Raw genomic sequence first — 15,286 nt, forward strand, 5'->3', positions numbered from 1 at the left:
GAACGGGCTCCTCCGTGGAACTTGGTCTGTAACCACAGAGCAAACTGCAGAAACAGGGGCAGAGAAGGTAGGGGATTGAAAAGCATCAAATCTGTTCTCAAGGAGGGAGGTGATTGGCCAACGTGAGGGCCAGTTTTATGTTCATTATCTCCTGGGTTTGCCAGTTGATGGCAAGCCTTTTTCCTGGCAGTATCCAGAGGCAGTTCTAGTAAACAGGCTGGATTCGGAGAGGCCAGAGCGGTATCAGACGAACGCTGTTGCCTGGAGATGGAGTGGGGTGCCGTCGCCCAGAGACTGCAGAAGGCCCGTGGCCGAGCGAGTGGTAAGAGGACGCCGAGAGAGCCCCGGACCCACCGAGCAGCTCCAAGGCCATGGCGGGACACCCGAAAGAGAGGGTGGTCACAGATGAGGTCCATCAGAACCAGATCTTGCGGGAGCTGTACCTCAAAGAGTTATGAACCCAGAAACTCTACACGCAGTACCACGTGAATCCCCTGCGCAAGGTTCACAGGATTACGAGGAAGCCCATGTCTTGGCAGATAACCTGGAGGAACCCGCAGACGCCAGGTTTCTGAATCTCATTCACCATGCTGCCCAGGGGCCAAGGAAGAAGTACCCGGAGGCACAAACTGAAAACCAGGAAATTGGGTGGGACTCAGAGCCCTTGGTCGACCCAGGACGTGGTGACCACAGGATGAACCACTTTAGGGTCTACAATGACGTCACTCTGTACAAAGCTAAAATGTGGAGCTTGGGAGAAGATGATCGCCACAAGTAGCATCTCAGCAATGGAGTCAGTTCCTGGATTTAATGTCCTAAATATCCACTTCCTAGAAGAGTAAATATTACTTTAACCCCCCCGTCCATAATTCATGGATAATGACAAAAATTAGGAAGCATAAAAAATATGCGGAAGAAGGAAATAAAAATTGCCCATTATTTCATCATATGGAAGTGACTAATATTAACATGTTAAACCATTTGTTTTTAAAATTAATAAATTGCATATATTTATTGTGTAAAAAAAAAAAAAAAAAGAAGAAGCCTTGGCTCATGTACTTTTTTCACTTTAACTCACTCATTCCTAGTCCCACCACCTCTCTGACTCTCACTTTTAGGTCCATAAAGATACAGAAAGTTCTGGACTTCCTGGCAGTAAGATAGGTTCTCCCATTTTTGCTGCATCCATCTGACCCTTGCCTGGTACTGTTTTACGGGGAAAATGGAATATGAGGGAACTAGCATCACTTTTTGCCTCTTGCTTGTATTGTGACAACTAAGTGAAAAAAGGCTTATTACTTTCAGTTTGGCTCATAGTCCTTGACCACTATTAAGGCCATTGTCATTGACCACCTTGACACCTGATTGCTTGATAGTTAAGTAGAGTTAATGCGTCACTTAATGACATTCTAAGAAATGTGTTATTAGGCACTTTCTTCATTGTACAATCATCATAGAGTATATTTACACAAACCTAGATAATTGTATGAGCATTACAGATGGACTTACAACTAGGTTAGATGGTATAGCCTATCGTCTCTAGGCTACAAACCTGTTCAGCATGTTACTGTATTGAATACCATATACAAGTGTAACACAATGGTAGGTATTTGTGTACCTAAACATAAAAGGAGTACAGTCTAAATACAATAATAGAGATGAAAAATGGTCCAATTGTATAGGGCTTTTACCATAAATGGAGCTTACAGGACTGGAAGTTACTTCAGGTGAGTCATTGGATGAGGGCTGAGTGAATGTGAAGGCCTAGGTACATTACTGTACACTACTCTAAACTTTATAAGCACTATACACAGGCTACACTAAATTCATAAAAAAGTATTTTTCTTTGTTCAATAATAAATTAACCTAACATTATTATAACTTTTTAACTTTACAAACTTCTTAAATTTTTATAACATCTTGACTCTTGTAGTAATATAACACACATTGTACAACTACACAAAAACATTTTCTTTATCATTATTCTATAAGTTTTTTTCTATTTAACAATTTTTTTTAGTTTCATTTTTTAAACTTTTTTGTTAAAAACTAAAACATAAACACAGACATTAGCCTAGGCCTACACTGGGTCAGGATCATCAGTCATCACTGTCTTTCACTTCCATACCTCGTCAGTTGGAAGGTCTTCAGAGACAATGACATGTATGGAGCTGTCCTCTCCTATAACAACAATGCTGTCTTCTGGAATAGCTCCTGGAGAACCTGCCTGAGGTTTTACATTTTTTTTTTTTTTAGTAAGCAGAAGAAGTATACTCTAAAGTAATGATAAAATGCAAAGTAAGAAAGCCAGGCCCTGTGGTGTGTGCTTGTAGTCTCAGCTGAGGTGGGAGGATTGAGTCCAGAAGTTTGAGTCCAGATTCAGCAACATATGAAGAGCCTATCTTTAAAAAAAAACAAAATGTACAGTATAGGCCAGGCATGGTGGCTCATGCCTGTAATCCCAGCACTTTGGGAGGCTGAGGTGGGCAGATCACTTGAAGTCAGGAGATTGAGACCAGCCTGGCCAATATGGTGAAACCCTATCTCTACTACAAATACAAAAATAAAATTGAAAAGAAAACAAATAGTTGGGTGTGGTGGCCCATGCCTGTAGTCCCAGCTACTTGAGAGGCTGGGACAGCAGAATCGCCTGAACCTGGGAGGCAGAGGCTGCAGCGAGCTGAGATTGCACCATTGCACTCCATCCTGGGGCTCACAGCGAGACTCCATCTCAAAAATATATATATATATAGTATAGTAAATACATAAATTGATAATACAGCCATTTATTATCATTAGTAAGTCTTATGTACTGTACTTAATTGTATGAGTTATAATTTTATATGTCTGGCAGCACAATAGGCTTGTTTACACAAGCATCACCACAAAAACATAAGTAGTATGTTGCACCACAACTTTTCAATGGCTGCAACATCACTGGGTGATAGGAATTTTTCAGCTCCTTTATAATCTTATGGTACCATCATCATATAAGGAATTCATTGTTGTCTGAAATGTCCTTATGCAGAGCATGATTGCACTTACCAAATTTCAGGTGTTACTTTAGCTATCATAGAGTTTACTACTGTCAAAGATCCTTAATCTCAGAGATCTGGTCATTGCTAAATGTACTATTGTTCTCAACCATATCTGCTTTTCATAATAGTGCTTCTGAAGAAATATATTCTGAAGCAGAAAGAATAATCAAAGAGGATGGAATTTCAGTCATGTGATAACTGGTGTAAGATTGAGTAAAATCCACTTTGAAGAGCTAGAGGTTGAACCACATTCCTGTACTTGGTTGAATCCTTAATCTACCTACTGATAAAGTCACCTACAACTTCCTTTTCCGGTTAGTTACTCTCAACAAGGCATTCAGGTATCTGCATAGCTGGACAGCCTTCCCATATGTGTACTCCTTATCTCTATCATGCAGAGATAATCTGAGTTTGTAAACACTAACCCAAAGTAAAAGCCAAAGTTCTTACAATGACCTAGGGGCATGCACCCATTTTGTCCTCATCCCTAGATATTTCTCTGGTCTTCTATCCTTTATCCATCTTCTTGCTCAGCCTGCAACTACATGAAGACTTCAGACACACTTCTGTTTCTAGATCTTTGCACTTGCTTTTCCTCTGCCTGAAATGGTCTTTCCCCAAATATCAACTGGCTTGCTGTTTTACCTTTACTCAAATGTTATCTCTGGGCCAATACTAAAAATTAAAACTTCCGCACTTAACATACTCCAACTATGTTCCATAATGAACCTCTAAGACCTAAAATAGTATGTAGCATATGGAAGGTACTTAATAAATATTTGCTGAATGAGTGAAATGAATAAATGAATCTTACAAACTAGAAAATTTAGAATATAATTTGAAATCATAAAAGGTATATAAAATTATTATTGAAGTCCATTTGTTACTTCAATGTAGATAGTCTACCTGATAATTCCTTATAATGGTGAATTGAAATAGATAGCAAATTCCTAAGGCACGGCCACTAGGGTGGTTCTTCAAAACCATAGCTGTAGAAAGTAACTTAGAGTCCAGAATTTCTCTGTACAGCCAAGGAATCATTCTGAGATCATATATGACCTAGAAGCAACTCTTTTCCTACTTAAAGCTGGAGCTGAAAAAAAAAATCCTCCCACTCTGGCAACACAGTTCAGAGAGAGACACGACACAGATCAGAGAGCACAGAGAACAGAGAGAATGAGCAAGCACATGCAGGGCGCAGAGGACATTCCTCCTAATAAGCAGCTTCAGGCAGCATTTGAAAAGCAAGCGGTCCTCTAAAATTCTAGCACTCCATAGATTCCTGGAAATAATTAGTTAAAATGATTACCTCATGTCTGAACCTTCAGCAATTTCAGAGACACTAAAAATGAACTGAAGCTGGTGGTAAACCGATTCCAGAGTTAGTGACTATTAAAGCACGAGTAGTTAGCTAACTTCTACTTGCTCTTCACAATATGTTAGGCCTTACCTTATTTATCCTTCATGATAATTTCACACAGTTGTGCTTTATACTGACCTCCATAAAAAAGGTGTAAAAAGGTAGATATCTTGCTCAAAATCACAATCTAGGAAGGAGTAAGTTCAGGATTTTAATCTGGAACCCCATAGTGTAGCATACGGAAAAGAGTTAGCAAATGAATGGACAGCAAACACCTGGATCTGAGCAAGATCCTTAGTCGTGCCAGACAAAGCATTCCTACAATCTCCCAGGGAGGAGGAGGAGTTATAGGAATGCCATACCCACAGTGTTTATTCACATTAATTAGTGGATGTATTTTTGTTTAGCATGTCCCCAAATTGGGGTTTAATTGTCTGCATTTTTTTTTTTTTTTTTTTTTAACCCTCAGAAAGGCCTGAATAAAAGTATTCAAAATTTGGTAAGCAGTATTTTTAAACAATTTTCTAGATTTTCTAGGGATTTTTTGAGCAACGTTGATTATTCTGGAATGCTGTCTTTAGCATGAGCACAAGACTAAAATAAAGAATTATAACTATCATTTATAGAATATTTACTAAGTGCCATGGCTGTGATAAGTGCTTTGTATACATCATTTCAATAAATATGCATAACATCATAAGAAAATTGTTATTATTATTATCACCTCCAGATTACATGTGAAACTAGTGAGAGTTAGAGCAATAGCAACCTATCTAAAGCCTCAGGGATTCAAAATCAGTTCCGGCTGATCTCAGATCCCCACCATTCACCAAAATGTCATGCTGCACAAAGGACAACAGACTATGTAAAGAGCAATACACGGGTATATTTACTCCATAGCATTTTGAATGAAGACAGTTCCAGGCAACTTTCTTCATGGTTTTAAAACAGTGACTTGTCTGCACGGTTTTTTTTTTTTTTTATCACCACTTACTTAATATCTGATAATGTTCCTATTAATGATCACTCCCCATAATTTCTACAGCTCATTTCTGAAGTTCCTCCTTGCTGAGCACTTCCAGTATCATTGGTTCATATGTCAGGATCACCCTGTGTCTTAGGAGTGTAGTATAATGAGATCATGGATTTGGGTGAGCAAAGATATAACATGACAATTATTACAAACAGCTGCAATCCAAATTGTAGACCTGAAAGTATATATTTCTAGTTGCAAATAGTTCAACCAGATGGAGATTGTGTGAGAAAGAAGATCCGGAGATACTGTTTGTTAAGATATGGTAGCTGGAAGACTACAAACTTACTGGTCGTGGATGCAAAACCACCCACCAGATTACATTGTATCCTTATTTTGATTATGATTAATAAGCACAGATTGGTCCCTTAAATATCAAATCCATATTTCTGCCTTTGAGATACACTTTATCCCTGGTCAGTGTTTTAAGCTCCACATACCTATTTTATTATGTTAAAACAGCCAGAACTACTCAGGGCAAATTTCTCATATCATAATGTAATCCACATAAATCCAAGGATTTGGTACATAAAATAGTATGTTATAATATATTCAGGCTGCAAAAGGAATTTCAATACTGACATCCTTTATATGCACTCATATACTCTTATTTTGTCTCCAGCTTATGCTACATTGCATTATCACAAAGCATTTAATATGTGCTGTCATTTCTCTTACAAGAACATTCAAATGAATATAAAGCCTCATTTTAAAATACACAATGTTTGTGCTGCTTTGAGAGAAAATTTAACAAATAAAGGAAATCAAGCGATGAAAGAAAACATTTTTAACAATATCATTGAGAGAAAATGTTCCAGTTCAATAAATGAATTCACATTTAGAAATAAGGGTAATGGCAAGGCAACATAATTCCATTCTGAAACACTGAAAAGTGTTGCTTCAGATCTCAAACCAGCAAAAAGGACAAATATGAAAGCTCAAATTTATTTTATGGAACTAACTTTGAAATTATACAGTATTAAGTCAACATGAACAAATTTTTGTTTCCAAAATAAAGTTCATCAAATATGAGCTGAGTCAGACAAACCTGAAGTAGAAAACTACTCTAAGCTATAAGCCACTCAAAGACAGGATCTGTTTCTTACTTCAACTAATCAGAATATTAGGTGATGAGCTTGTTTTGGGTATGAGTAGGGTGTTCATAAATACATTATCCAAACTAAGATACCTTTGTAAGTCAAAGGGGTACTACTCCAGGGGAAGAGCTGTGAACCTGGAGGACTATCCCAGGCAACCTGAAATTTAGGTCACCCTATTTATAAGGTACCACATGATATCTGTTGGAAGGATCTAAACATTTTCCTCAGTTATTTCTAAATGTATTCAATTTTCAAAATGCACCACATAACATTTTGGTCAATAAAAGATTGCATAGATGACAGTAGTCCCATAAAATTACATTGGAGCTGAAAACTTCCTATCATGTAGTGACATGAAAGTCATAGTGCAGCACATCACTTATGTGTTTGGGGTGATGCTGGTGTAAACAAACATACTGAATTGCCAGTCATAGAAAAGTATAGCACATACAATTATGTACAGTATATAATACTTGACAATAAATGACTATGTTAACTGGTTTATGTATTTAATATATTCTATATTTTGTTATTTTTAAATACTACTTATTGAAACTACTTATTTAAAAAATGTATGTTACTATATATTGTATAAACATATTATTATATAAACATTATTTTAAAAACTTATTTAAAAAATTAACTATGAAACAGCCTTGGGCAGTTCTTTCAGGAAGTATACCAGAAGAAGGCATTCTTCTTATAGGAGATGAAGACTCCATGTGTGTTATTGTCCTTCCAGTGGGACAAGATGTGGAGATGGAAGATGATGATATTGCTGATCCTGTCCCTATGTGCCCTGGGCTAATGTGCGTATTTGTGTCTCAGTTTTTAATTTGAAAAGCTTTCAAATTTAAAACATTTTTTATATTTTGAAAATAAAAAATCTTAAATAAGTATATAGACAAAATATTTTTGATAGCTGTACAGTGCATTTGTATTTTAAACTAAGTGTTAAAAGTTAAGGAATTAAAAAGGTTGTAAAGTAAAAAAGTATAGTAAGTGAAAGTTTATTATTGAAGAATAAAAAAAATATTTTTCCAAATTTAGTGTAGCCTAAATGTACAGTGCTTATCAAGTTTACAGCAGTGTAACACTTACATCCTAAGCCTTCACAGTCACTCATCACATACTCCCTGACTCACCTGGGGCAACTTCCGGCTTCATTTATGGCAAGAGCCTCATATAGTTGGGCCATTTTTCAGCTTCTATACTGTATTTTGACTGTTCTTTTTCTGTGTTTCGGTACACAAATATTAGCATTGTGTTATAATTGCTTATAAAATTTAGTACAGTGATGTGTTGTCCAGGTTTTTAGCCTAGGAGCAATAGGCTATTGCATATAGCCTAGGTGCTTAGTAGGCTCTACCATCGAGATTGGTTTAAATATAGTCTATGGGCTGGGCGCAGTGGCTTACATCTGTAATCCCAGCACTTTGAGAGGCCAAGGTGGGTGGATCACAAGGTTAGGAGGTCAAGACCAGCATGGCCAAGATGGTGAAACTCGGTCTCTACTAAAACTACAAAAATTAGCCGGGCGTGGTGGCAGCACCTGTAATCCCAGCTACTCGGGAGGTTGAGGCAGGAGAATCACTCGAAACTGGGTGGCAGAAGTTGCAGTGAGCCAAGATCGTGCCACCGCACTCCAGTCTGAGCAACAGAGTGAGACTCCATCTCAAAAAAAATAAATAAATAAACAATAGTCTATGATGTTCACACAATTAAAAAGTATTGCCTAAATATGCATTTCTCAGAATGTATGCCTGTTGTTAAGCAACTCATGACTGTAAAATAGTTACAGAGAAGTGAAGAATCTTGGATAGATAATGCATTTACAAGACTTAACGTATTTCTATTGTGATTTTTTAGGTGACTGTTCTCCAAATAGGAAAGAGTCTAGTGTTGTATCTAAAATTGAGGGTTTTGAATAAAAAAGAATGAAAAAGGCTATGCATCACTATATTATATACAACAGCATCTGTTAATTGCTACACTTGACACTGAAAGTGCGCCATTTCAAATGGTGAAACAGTCACAACTGCACAAGGAAATACTGACAATGCTATGATTAATCATTACTTCCACTACTACTTTGCTAGAAAAGGATTTTACAGATAAAAATGGCAAGTTTCTCACACCAGAATGACTACATGAAAATGAAAGACAGTGTTAAATGTGGATGAGAATGTGGAGAAACCAAAAGTCACGTACATTCTTGGTGGGAGATAGAGCTTGATGCAATCACTTTGAAAAATACTCTGGAAAATTAGTTGGCACTATATACTAACCACGAATATATCCATATCTTTTGACCCAGCAATTTCTATTTGGACAGAAATGTGTACATGTGTTCACCAAAAGACATACAAAATATTTATTACAGCACTATTCATGATAGTCCCATACTAGAAACCATGCAAATGTCCAATGATAGAAGACTTCAGAACAAATTTTTATATACTCATACAATGAAACACTATACAACAGTGATAATTAAAAATACAGCAACTACCCTCAATAATATAGATCACTCTCACAATTACAATCCTTAGTGAAATAATCCAGACAAAAATGACTACATATTGTATGATTTGTATGTAAAGTTACAAACAGGCCAACTTAATCTATGGTGTTAGAAGTCAGGAATACTATTAGACCAAGGGGTTAGTACTCACTGGAAGAGGTCACAAGGGAGTGCTTCTAGGAGGTTGGTGCGATACTGTTTCTTGACCTAGCTGGGTATGTTCAGTGTGTGAAAAATTCATCAAACTGTAACATATAATTTGTCCATATTCCTTATGTAGGTTATACTTCAATAAATATTTATTTAAAAGGGGCAAACCTCAGTCCAGTACTGGTTGAAATTACAACAAATTCAAATTAACAAAATCTGAACTAATGATTTTTTTAAAGCATAGGAAAACATTAATCCTTTTTTAATCTTTGGGAAAGCACTACTAGGCAAAATATGTTCTAAGGTTTTATACGATAGCTTGACAAGATCATTTCCAATTCTAAATCTCACTAAAAAAGAGAATTTAACCATATTTTAGAATAACTCAGGATTATAAAAAGATGTGAAAAGTATGACCCATTTTTTTGTCATTTTATATATATATATAGTACTGGTGAATTTTCTCATATTTCCTTTTTTAAAAAAATGCATTGCTTTTTGTGAAAAAAGTTTTTAATTTTAAAAATATAATTGTCACAGATTTAAGGACTGTCTTTTAGACAGCAGAAATAAAAATGTGTTGAAAGGAACTTTTGGTTACTTTTAATGGGAAAGAAAAATTATTATCAGTGGCATCACCTTTGACTGATGGCTTATTGAAAGTGAATAATGTAAAATATAATTTGCATTTCTAAATTGAAGTTATTAGCTAGGTTTTACTCAACCACTCATAATACATTTAGAAATGCTTTTAGAGATATTTTCTTTTAAAAAAATCTGAACTGAAATCATTCTTTTCCTTTTGCTTAAAATGTGTAAAAATGAGGCTTTCGTAACACCAAACTCTCATTTTGAAAATACTAGTTGTGATTGTAAATTTTTATATCCTATATACAAAAATATTTTAGTAGAACATTTTTCAATATTTAAACCAGTCTTATAATGGCTTTGTTATATTTTATTCTGCTAATTGTTGTCTGCATTTCTTACCTATCTAAATCATGTTTTCAATTTTATTAATATTGCAATAGGTGTTATTGCAATATAGTTTGTGTCTGATGCTATATGTTATCATTGAAGTTAGAATACATACATGCCACTAACAAGCCGCCTAGATATTACTTAATTGGTGTTGTAAACAGTTTATCTTATGTGATATTTAGATGTCTGAGAAAGTTTTCATAGTATTTGTGGTTGAGACTTTTCATTAGGCAAGGAATATATTATAACTTTTCCCAATTGAAATAATGGAATATAGACTCACATGATACTTGAAAACATATTATGCAATTTATTTTTAAAAATTTGATTAGATTTGGAGGAAGAAATTCATTCAAATGTTATATAAGAATGGCACTAATGTTAAAAATGTATTTCCTCTATTATTGACTGTAGAAGCGAAAGTGAGTCTTTCGTTTAAAACTAGAAAATGTAAGTATTGTAGGTATGTTTAGGGGGAATAATCCTCAACTACAATATTTTAATTCCCTACAATGTTTTGTAATGATGCTTCTCTTGAGGGCTGGATCAAGATAGTGCACAATAATTATAAAGTACAAATTCTTGCATTAGTCAGATATAGATGTATGTTTATCAACAAAAACATATCATACATGTTTGTTAATTGTCTAGCATCCTGAAGGATGCTAGAAAAGTTAAGCATAATTTAATGCATGGTAACATTACAATTCAGAATACATGGGATAAGGAGAAAATAGACCAAGAGGATATTCAGAGGGACAGGAGAAAATGAAACACGAGACTGCTATTCCAAGCCTTGAATATCAGGCCTTATGATCTCTTATCAATTTATGCATAAGACTGATGATTGAGAAGATAAAAACATTGAGTGAGCCCCACACCATGTTTCTCCTCAAGACGAGAAAAAAAAGGATTGCTTTTTCTGGGCTTCCTCAGAAAGAGGCCCGAATTGTCCCTTTTTCTTTTCACAAGCCCCAGAGAATCTCTTGGGTTTCCTTGTACTCTCATGCATAGAGCTCTCCATCCTAGCGAGAAAGATCAAAGTCTTGAAGCCATGTCTTTTCTCTTCTCAACTCCTTTACTTTATTTTCTTAGTAAAGATGTAAATAATTCATGAAATAAGCCATTTGCTTTTTCCTTTTGTTTATTTTTCTCAGTAATTTTGAGAGAAATTACTCTCAAAATGGGAATGATTAGGGACTATAAGACTTTCAAAATTCATTTTTAATAGAGAAAGAGTTACTGCTTTCAAAAAGAGTATTGTTTTATTTTAAGAAAACACCCCTATCTTCACAATTTTGGTCAAGTTGTTTTCCCCTACTTAAAGTGCCTTTCCTTCGAGCCAGTTACTTTCTCAAGATCCACTGCAAATAATTTCTTCCTATGCAGGCATTTTATAAAATTGGCAATGTCACATACTTTGATGTAGGAAATTATTTTTCTTAACTAATTGTCAATGTTGCCATCTGTAGTCCTTATCGCAGAGGAGTAGACTCGGTCATCTTCTATAACTCCAGATATGACTTCATAAAATCCCAAATAAAAGACATATATTTTGATATATAAATACATTCGCTATCAGCCTCCGCCCTGTAAAGTCAATATTTTGGAGATCAGATTGGAAAATACCAGGGCCACCCTTATGGAAGTTGATATTAGTAAAATTAAAGTCTGACTATTTCACATTATATGTTCACACATGTAGGTATCTTTCAGATTGGTGATACAGAATTCCTTCCCTACCTATCTCAATTTTAAATTGTCTCATAAAAAATGTTTTGCTTAGAGTATTAAAGTAGGATATTCTAAACATTGATTTTTCTAGGTAAAACAAACTACAAAGCTGTATTTCAAGACGTTGTAGGGTTGACTCCTACTTAACTCATGGCCCTAGGACTTTACTGAGATCTGCAGTAATGGAAGTCCCCTTGTATCACATCTGCCCAGTGAGACTTACCATGAAGACAATTAAGTTGTGCCTTCAGGGCCTATTTCTCCCATAGGTACCTTCCTAGGCCCTAAGAGGGGCCCTTACACTGGGTTCATAAAGTAGAAAATTTCATAAAATTTCCAGAAATAAAATATTTTCTCAACAACATATTCAAACCACTGCCTGAGTTCATTCCACTTTCTCCTTTGACACAATTCTTTCCTTGTCTGGTGAAGTTAGTGTGGCCCCAGAAATGTTAGGTATCTGAGAGGAATTTGGGTTGGTCAAACCTTTATTTGAAATTTATTGGGTTGTATTATGTGATGGCAGTCATCTCATTAGAAAATATCGCCATTCCTAGCCATCTTGGTACATAATGTGCCAGCTCCTCTGGTGTTGTGACACAAAGCTGCAGGGCATGAGTTCATAATGTGGCCAGAATTGGAAGAATGAGGGTAGTGGAAAAGAAACATGGTTTGGAATATAGGCATAACTAGTCCTTCAACAACTCTTCTAACTATAAAACATGCAGAATGGTTAGCAGACAATTCTGTTTCCATTGATGCGAAGTGAATGTAGAAGTTTCTCCCTGCGAGGAATAAACTTAACATAGCATAAATAATTTAAACAACCGCAGGACATTTTTCCCCCACGAGAAGAGAGGGAAAAGTATCTATCAGAATTCCTGTCTTTGTAAGACACAAACCTGTAGAAGTACTATAAACAGCAAGTAAGTGTGTGTGAAGTTGCATGTTGTATGCATTCCAGTGCTTCAGATCATTATCTTTTTATCCAACAGCTCTTCTCTTGCTGAACTCTTGAAGTTTCAGACAAAATGCTAACTAGATCATACTTAAAACAGTAAATCCTGAAGAAGAAAGATAAATTTCTCATAGAAGTAACAAATAGACTTCTGGATTGTTTGATAATTCAATTAATGAAGAGGAATTCATCATGTGAATACATAGAAAGTATTTAAATTTCTTGCTGATTTGACAGGAATTGCTGACATTAATAGAGACAAAAAGACTCATACATTACTGAAACCATAGTATTGATATCATATTGGCTCAATGTATGCTGTCAGTTTAAGAAATACTTAAAATTAGTCATTCCAAGAAAACTTAAAATATAAATTCCCTGAATTCTTATAGCTCATATACAAAACGAACTTGATTGAGATTTTCCCAAATTTGACAACAATACTAAAAATGTATGTGGCATTACAAACTATGAAGCGCTAAGAAACCTCTTATAACTATCAGTAATAATAAACACATTTAATCATGCTATTCTCTTTATAGATAATATAATAAAGTTGTTATCCTAGGAAGAGGTGTTCCTAGAGAATACAGTCAGCAAACATAGGCAAAATACTGCATTACTGCAGACTGTTAGTTTTTGGTCAAGTTTTCAAGTATTAATTTGTGTGATTTATTTTTTTCACAAAATAAATATTTTCTTTCTAATATTGTATATATAATTGTATATTCTGTTTCTTTAAAAAGGCCTCCAATATATTTCAGGCCTCATTAAAATTAGATTAATCCATGTGTTTCAGTACATTTTCTGCTATTAAAGAGGAAGACCATGTAATTTATTTTATAAACATTCACATTTTTGAGTGAAAGTTTTACATAGATAATTATAGGCTTTATATTGGAATAGCCCCTAGCAAACTGGAATTAGCAGATCCTATTTATAGAAATACTCACAAAATAAATTTCTGATGGATTGCATAGATAGGGGAGTATATGTCTCTTCTGGTAAATTGGTATGATTCCTCGTTTTTCAGCTATTAAAGTTATGTCTCATTGTTTTTCTTCTTTCCTTGACTTATATTCAGAGGTAAGTTTTGTGCTCAATTGCAATGGATTCCCTTAATTCATCATTTCCTGGATGATTCCCTATCCCAATTTACCTCTAATCCTTTATAACATAACTCTCTCACTCTGTTTCAACTTTTATTAAGTAGTTACTAAGTTCCTTAAATTTTTTTTTCTAGTACATACTCCTTCAGTGTATTTTTTGGAAGTTAGTATTATATGGAAACAATTGTTGAAAATAAAATATTTTAGAATCATTATTATCACAATAGCTACCATTTATTAAATAGTGACTCTGGGCTAGCTCTTTTATATAAATTACATTTTATTGTTTTGCTTTCCTTTGTGGTAATAATTTCTAGCTCCTACTCATTCTGTTTAGACTAACTAGTTGCTTAGATATAAACTACTGACAATTTATATTTGCTTAGAGTAGCACAAATTATAATAAAACCATTATCTTCTAGTATCATTCATTCAACAAATACAGGATACATTTTAATATAATGGCCACTTTCTCAGAATATAAATTGATTGTCAGCTTCACAATCATGAATCAAATGATTTCTTTTGGGCACTTTCCACACACACACACAAATATGCAATATATAATTAAAAAAATATAAAAAGACATATATATTTTTATATATATATCCTGCTTGATATATGTATATATACTCTCCTGTATGTGTATCTTCTAAGTGTGTGTGTGTAGGTACATGTGTGCACAGTTTTTTCAAGTATTTTTAAAGGTGTCATATCCTCTGTGAAGGTACACCATAGAATCCTGAAATTATGACATTACTATGGCAATTGTATTCAATTAATGCTTGGCATCTTGACTTTAATAAAGTCCGTATAACTTTCACTGCTAAACAAAAAGACAGAATTAACTTCTGGCCATTGTAGAAGTCTCCTATTAACTTAATGGAACCCTGTAGCTGTGAAGAATACTGGGGAGTCTTGGCAACATCACCAGCACAGCAGCCTTGGCTAACTTCCTGAATTAGGCCTTTTCTTTGCAGGTATCCATCTGCTTTCTAATTTTACTTCTCAGTAGCAGTAGGTGCTGTCTTCAGTGAAACCCATCAACTTTCTTGATAGTGGCCATTACCTTTTCCAGAGGAGGATCTTAATAAGGACTCATATCACATGACCTCAGTGGGAAAAGTTGAGCCACAAAGGAAATCTCTGAATATTGTATTTCTGATTGTACAGCTAAGCGAATACTGTAGTCTACTGCCGAGACCAGCTCGGTTGTGGAGACCCTAACCCAGTGGCGTTAGAGGAATTAAAGACACACACACAGAAATACAGAGTGTGGAGTGGGAAATCAGAGGTCCC

At 35.1% G+C, this 15,286-nt stretch overlaps 1 pseudogene; it reads left to right on the forward strand.

Moving 5' to 3' along the window:
* Positions 1 to 371: 371 nt before the first annotated feature.
* LOC113219930 lies at positions 372 to 778 on the forward strand (annotated as a pseudogene).
* Positions 779 to 15,286: the final 14,508 nt, after the last annotated feature.

Source organism: Piliocolobus tephrosceles, chromosome 4, assembly GCF_002776525.5.
Source record: "Piliocolobus tephrosceles isolate RC106 chromosome 4, ASM277652v3, whole genome shotgun sequence".
In the NCBI taxonomy this organism is placed as follows: Eukaryota; Metazoa; Chordata; class Mammalia; order Primates; family Cercopithecidae; genus Piliocolobus; species Piliocolobus tephrosceles.